Genomic DNA, 7,076 nt, shown 5'->3' with positions numbered 1-7,076 from the left:
TTATTCTATCCTGAATTACTTAAATTGTTGATGACATTTGAAACTAAGAACTAACTTACAGGATAAGTTTCCAAAAACAACATTTTGCAACTTTTAACATTGAGCCCCTATTCTGTGCCAGATATTTGCTAGGAGATGAGGAAAAAAAAATGGGCATAACATTTAAGTCCCTGTTCAAAGTCCCATTGAGGCTTATATCTCACTGAGAGAAACATAATAAATAAACAAAAAATACAATGTTTTTATATTGATTTGATAGACTGAATCATGAATTTCCTAAGATATCCATGTGCTACTAATCCCTGGAAACTGGGTCTGTGGTACTTTGCATGGTAAAAGGGACTTTTCTGTTATTATCAAATTATGTACACATAGCCTGAAGGTAATTTCATGCAGTATTTTTAGTGTACCTGCATTTTGAATGTGACCATCACTTGAGGTCAACCTTGGAATATTTTTACTTGTAGTATCATGTTAGTGCTCAAAGTTTCAGATTTTGGAGCATTTAAAATTTTGGATTTTCAGCTTAGCAATGCTCAATCTATACCAACAACAAAATAGATAATTGAGAATTGTATAGTCACTAATATGTGTGACTGGAGTTTATGTCTGATGCCTTTGTACTCTGCCATTGTTGAGGGAAATCAGCAACAGTTGGCTGACAGGATTTGGTAGCTTTAATTTTTTTTTAATTATGAGACTTTGATTCTGTCATGACCAAAAATTTTAAGGAAAATTTAATGATTCACATTTTTCCTGAAATTTGTTACCATTGACATATGATTCAGAGAAATGGAGACTTTGATTCTTATGTCATGGGCCCAATCTGCTTATTTTGTAGCAAGTACTTGACCTGATACTAAATATCTAAAACCTTGGTTCAAAAATGGAAGATCAGATGAAGAGTATATAGCTGTACTTTGTTAAACTCCTCTTAAAAATTATAGGCATATAATCTCATGCTATATAATTAGAAGTTAGAATATAGTTTTCCACCCATAGCTTTAAACACTCTCAATCTAAAGCAGAACCATTTTCAGAATCAAATTCCTGTTGAAAATGTAAACATCAGAATTCTTCAGAAAATATATATTCATGGAAGCTGTGCCATAGTTGAAGTTATGTATTATTGTCACCAATAATGAGGTCTCCCCTCATTGGATCTGTTCCACAAGTGCAACAATAATACTCACCAACCCAGTGTTTTACTAGGCTGGACACTTGCTGAAATAGCCAAGAGTGTGAAGGCTAAGCACTGTGTGTGGGACTCCAGTGGGATGCTGCTGGCAGGATGAGCAGGAGCAGCATCCTGAGGACCTGCAAAAGCACAGCTTCAGAGGACACGGGCAGGGCAGCAGAATGCTAGGGAGAAGCCATGATAGACTGCACATCTTCCCACAGATTTTCAAAGAGCCAGAGGTACTTAATGAAGGTGGTCACTTCCCGTCACATTTGAACAGTTTTTAGCATGTGACTCTGCTTATATGGAGGACTCCCAAGGAGACTCTGGTATCCTATGGAAAAGGGATCCTTTGATAACAGGCAGCTCTAACTTGTAATGAGGGAATTTCAGGGTCTCTGAAAAACACAAATCATGTTTCACTGATGCAATTTTTTGTTTGTGCTTATAAATATTCTCAAGAGGATAAGGTGAACCCGTTGAAATATTTTTTAATTAGGAAAATATATGTATAGGAGAGATTTTAAGGAATGATATGAGGTACAGAATGTGGTAAAATGTTTTAGATGTGAGCCATCATAGGGATGGACAGATAGGTTTCAATGCTTTTTAAGCAATTTCCCTTGGCCAAGGGAGTTGAGGAATGGGCTGTAAGAGAACAAAAAATGGAGCAAGATGGAGGGCATTTACTGTCGATTAACTGTGTTTTTTGTTTTGTTTTGTTTTGTTTTAAAGACCAAATCAGCTCTTCCTGTCTGTGCCAGTGTGGCACGTGGTGCACGCGGGGTGACCAAGGCTCCCCGGCTGTGTTCTCAGGATGACAGAGTGGGACACAGACACACCTGCAGTTGCAGAGACCCCTGACATCAAGCTCTTTGGGAAGTGGAGCACTGATGTGCAGATCAATGACATTTACCTGCAGGATTACATTGTGGTGAAGGAGAAGTATGCCAAATACCTGCCCTACAGTGCAGGGTTCTATGCGGCCAAGCGCTTCTGCAAAACAGTGCCCCATCATGGCGACTCACCAACTCCATGATGATGCATGTCCACAACAACGGCAAGAAGCTCGTGACTGTGCATCATCAAGCATGTCTTTGAGATTATCCACCTCCTCACTGGTGAGAACCCTCTGCAGGTCCTGGTGAATGCCATCATCAATAGTGGCCCCTGGAAGGATTGGACATGCATCCGGCGAGCTAGCACTGTGAGGAGGCAGGCCGTGGGCTTGTACCCACTGCGCTGAGTGAATCAGGTTACCTGGATGCTGTGCACAGGAGCCCATGAGGCTGCCTTCCGGAACATCAAGACCACTGCTGAGTGCCTGGCAGATGAACTCATTAATGCCACTAAGGGCTCCTCTAACTCTTATGCCATCAAGAAGGATGACCTGGAGCGTGTGGTCAAGTCCAACCGCTGATTTTTCACCTGCTGACCAATAAACTGTTTTCCTTTGGGGACAACTCCAAAAAAGTAAAATAAAATAAAATAAAAAATAAGGACCAAATCACTTGTATCTTTGAGATTGCTTAATAATTGTACATTTTGATGTTGGTATTTTTAGTTAGTAAAACAGCAAATCAATGTGCAAAATAAACTAAAAGATGGTTTGCCACAGACCCAAAACTGTGAAAGTAGAGAAACTAGCATATTGTGTATATAAAAATTGAAATAGTGCATTTAGTTCTACTTTCTACATATAATACATTGGTTTCTGAGCTTCTTGATAGATAGGGATCATTCAGACAAGTTTCTAATGGCAGTTGGCTGATGTGCTACTTATTTATTATAGTGAATAACAGCAATGAAGTGCCAGGCAATTCCAGAATAGCTACAAAGAAAATATTCTAAGAAGCTTACATTTTTAATCATGTGTATGTGTGTGTCCACATGCGCTAATTTACTGTTGGGTAGGAGAGCTGGATAAAAGCAAAGAGGGGCAGCTAGTAGGGATACCAAACCATGAGAAATTACAGTCAGACCCTTATGTCTCCAAAGATGAAGCTGTTCAAAAAATGAAACAAAATGAAATAGACTAAGCACACTTCTTTATCAAACCCTGAAGAACTGAACAGAAGAGAGCTGTTGATGTTGAGCAGGAGAGTTTAGGGGAAAAGAAGATAACTTCTGTTTAATGGTTTGCAAGGGAGTTTCATTTTTGTCATTTGGGCTGTCTAATACTGGGGGAAAGGGAGGGGACACATTGTTATTCACATCTGTCAGATGAGAAAAGGTTTAGAATTAGTGAGTTGGTTAGGTTAATACAATAAGCAGTGGACTTGGGATCACACCCAGCTGACCCTGGGCCACCACACCTGTCCCACTGTATTAAGCACTCCACATTACACACACCATACTGTCTACACCTTTAAGTGGAATACTCAGAATCCATATATAGCATGTGTTGAGTCTGACTCTGGTACCAGGCTCTATAGTATAAAGTAAAAATGTAAAATATTGGGTCATCATTAAGACCCTAAAGAAAAGCTTTAACTGCATGATATTTGCACAACTTGGGATGAGTCTGGAAGAGCAATCTGTCATGTCATAGCTTCCCTTGTTACAGGTTGGCAATGGTTGACAGGCATAAGTGATGGACTTGGTCCAGGATAAATCCCTTCATGTTTATCTGCTCTGCTCTGTCATGTAAAATAAGCTCCTTTTTTGTATCAGATGGCCTCTACTGGGCAAAAAGCAGAAGGATCCAAAAGATCAGTCTCATGTAAAAAAAGAACCACAGGTAGCGTGGTAGATGATTACACATTGTTCATTTCCTCAGTTGCTGGGTATGCCAGGATTAGCAGACACAGATGATGCACATGTAAGGGTTACTGTACCATCTGTGCCTCTTCAGATGTCTTGTGAGAATACCAAGTGTTCCTGACAAGGGTTAATGTGGCTTGCTCACCCTCGCAAATCCTATAGTTACCCTTCCTGAATAGAGGCATAGGAAGCAATTTCAGAGCTGCAGGAATTCAGTTTAGGCAGGTTTAATGGAAGAACAGACACTTCAGTATTTTAGGAACCCTTTCTTACTTTATATGTTTCATGAACTTGTCCCTGCTCCTACTGCCTCCAGTACTGATAGTACTGCTTGTACCTTTTGTATATTAGCAAAGCTGGGAAATGTCAAATAGTCAGCACTTTATTTCTTAAAGTTTGTTGAAGACTGTTAATGACATAGTCCCAGTAACTTATGCAGAGATGAGGGTGATCTCCTCAGGCTTAGGTTGTTGACATTTTCTAATAATAAAGGCAAGGTTTATCCATATATGAATTTGAAAGCATTTATTGCTTCCTAGCAAAGAAAATGTGCAAGAATTAACATTTAGAAATGATGAAATGGATTGAAAATATAGTAGTTGAAGTATGATAAAAGTTTACTGAAAGGTAAAATTAGCTCTTTGGCAAAACAGAGAACACTGAAAAATTTAGCTAAGGTGGTCAGAAGAGTATTTGCTTAAAGAGGACTCAGGTTTGTTTGTTTTATTTTGTGTGTGTGTGTGTGTGTGTAATACTGAAAGATGTAATACTGAAAGATGTAATACTGAAAGATGATGTAATACTGAAAGATGATGTAATACTGAAACCTAAACATGAAATGCTCTGAGTACCTTATACACACCACACACTTTCTGTTTTGAGTACATCATCCCAAACCAAAAAAAAAAAGTGGGTCAAATCTGGCTTTGCCTGTTTTCGTATAGCCCATGCATGAGCTAAGAGTGGTTTTTATGTATGTATATTATATAGGTTAAAAAGATCAAAATAATATTTTTATGACTCATGAAAATCATGTGGAATTCAAATTATTATATCATAAATAAATTTTATTGGAACTCAGTCATGCTCATTAAATTTAAATATACATATTTGCATATTTATAGCAGTTTTTGCCCTGAACTAGCACAGTTGAATAGTCATGACAGCAATTGTATTATTTTTACATTCTCCCCAACAGTGTATAAAGTTTCTATTTCACTACATCCTTGCCAACACTTGAGTTTTCTTTTTGATTATAGCCATCTAGTGGGTTTGGAAGTAGTGTCTCATTGTGGTCTTGATTCACATTTTCCAAATGACTAATGGATGTTGAAAAGATGTTGAACATCGTTTCCTATGCTTATTGGCCATTTTTCTCTTTGGAGAAATATCTATTAAACTTTATTTTTCAATTGGGTTCTTTTTATTGAGTTTTCAGACTTCTTCATGTGTTTTGGATACAGATCCTATATCTCAGACATATAATTTCAAAATATTCTCTCATTTTGTTGGCTTTTCTTTTCACTTTCTGTATATTGTTTATAGCATTAAAGTATTGAATTTTGATGTACTCCAGTGTTTCTACTTTGTTGTGGTTGCTTCCTCCTTCAATGTCATATCTAAGAAACCATTGCTTAACCCAAGGCCATACAGATTTTAGAGAGTTTGAAATATATGTCATTATATCCACTTGCTCTTACGTTACATTCCTTATAGCTAGTACTGCATTTTTTTAATGCAAATCATTCAAGAACAATACATGTGAAGCACATTCTTGTAATAGGTGGATACTATTCAACAGTATAAGTATACTCTGTTCGACCATTAACTGTTGATAGGCATAAAGTCTTTCTATTTCAGTTTTTGCCACAAACAAAACTGCAAAATTTGTATGATTATTTTATTCTGGCACCATGAGTCATGAACAATGTTACCTAGAGTGGAATGGGAAGATTGCTTCAAAATCCAAGTTGCTAAAATTTGCCTGCCAGGAGAATATGAACACTAGTCAGCTGGTTAGGAATAAGAATATAAACCTGCTGACCAAGTGTTTTCCATCCCAGAATTTTATTTCATAGGCTGAGTTGCCTTCACAGTCTGCTCCTCTTCAGCAGCTTATTCTCTTAACTTTCTTTATGGTAGGAGAATAGACTGTTTCCCCCATCAAGAAAGAATGAGACAGACACCAAGTGCCCCTGTCTTCCTGGAGTGTGTGTGCGTGTGTATGTGTGTGTGTGTGTGTGTTTTATCAGGCCCTAATAAAAAGAAGCTGTATAAAGATTATGTGGATCTGCATGTGGTGATGTGCTGGCTGATGGGCTCACTGGGGAAATTGGGGCCTGTGCTGCCTCTTTGCTCTGGTCCCTGGCATTTCAGTTTCTTGTGTGTTATTGAAAGAGATTGGCAGGGCTGAAACTGGGGCAACTGATGTTTTTAAAACAATTAATTAGGACCAAATACATTTAAGAAGGAAAAGTTCAACAACTAAAATTTGAGTGTAATTTTTAGATCACTTATTCCTAGTGGTTCAAAAGAAGTGAAAACCTTACAGGAACTTTAACTGATGTCCTGGCCCTGTGAGATCAGTGTTATCATAATTAATGGTCAGCTTCTCATTTAGAAGAACCAGAGTAGCAGATGAGGGTTTTAGTATTTTTAGATTCTTTTGAGAGCCCAAGTGGCCTATCATATTGACTCTTCACTAGAGTACACTTTGTCTCCATTTAATAAATCTTCGAATTGTTGCCATTATTTAGACTTCAGGTAGAGGGGCATGTTAGGGCCATAGAAACTGATGGAGATGCCAACCTATATTTTAGCTCTTCTAAAAGCATTTTCCAAAAGTTTTAGGATCTGTTGTTGCTTTACATGAGCTAAACTAAGGCAAATAATTTGTAGGAAACTGACAAAGAGAAGTGGCTTTGAAGGTAATCCCTGCCCTTTTCTCTTTTTTATTAATGGAAACCTTAAAGCATTTCGAAGTACAGAAAATAGTTGTTCCCCTCCCTGCCACACCCACGATCCTGTGACCTAGCTTCTCAGAGCCCTCTTCGTTTCATCATTCCACCTGGTTCATATGGCAGCCAATAAATACTTGTGGCTGTTGAGCATTTGCACAGTGTCTAGTCCCTAT

The 7,076-nt window shown here is 38.1% G+C and overlaps 1 pseudogene; it reads left to right on the top strand.

Annotated features, from left to right (window-relative positions):
* The first annotated feature begins 1,997 nt into the window (after positions 1–1,997).
* On the top strand, positions 1,998–2,600 carry LOC124961801 (40S ribosomal protein S5-like; annotated as a pseudogene).
* The last annotated feature ends 4,476 nt before the right edge of the window (positions 2,601–7,076 follow it).

Source organism: Sciurus carolinensis, chromosome 12 (genome assembly GCF_902686445.1).
Source record: "Sciurus carolinensis chromosome 12, mSciCar1.2, whole genome shotgun sequence".
NCBI lineage: Eukaryota > Metazoa > Chordata > Mammalia > Rodentia > Sciuridae > Sciurus > Sciurus carolinensis.
Note: the sequence above shows the minus strand (reverse complement) of the source record. Positions and strands in the feature narration are given on the sequence as shown.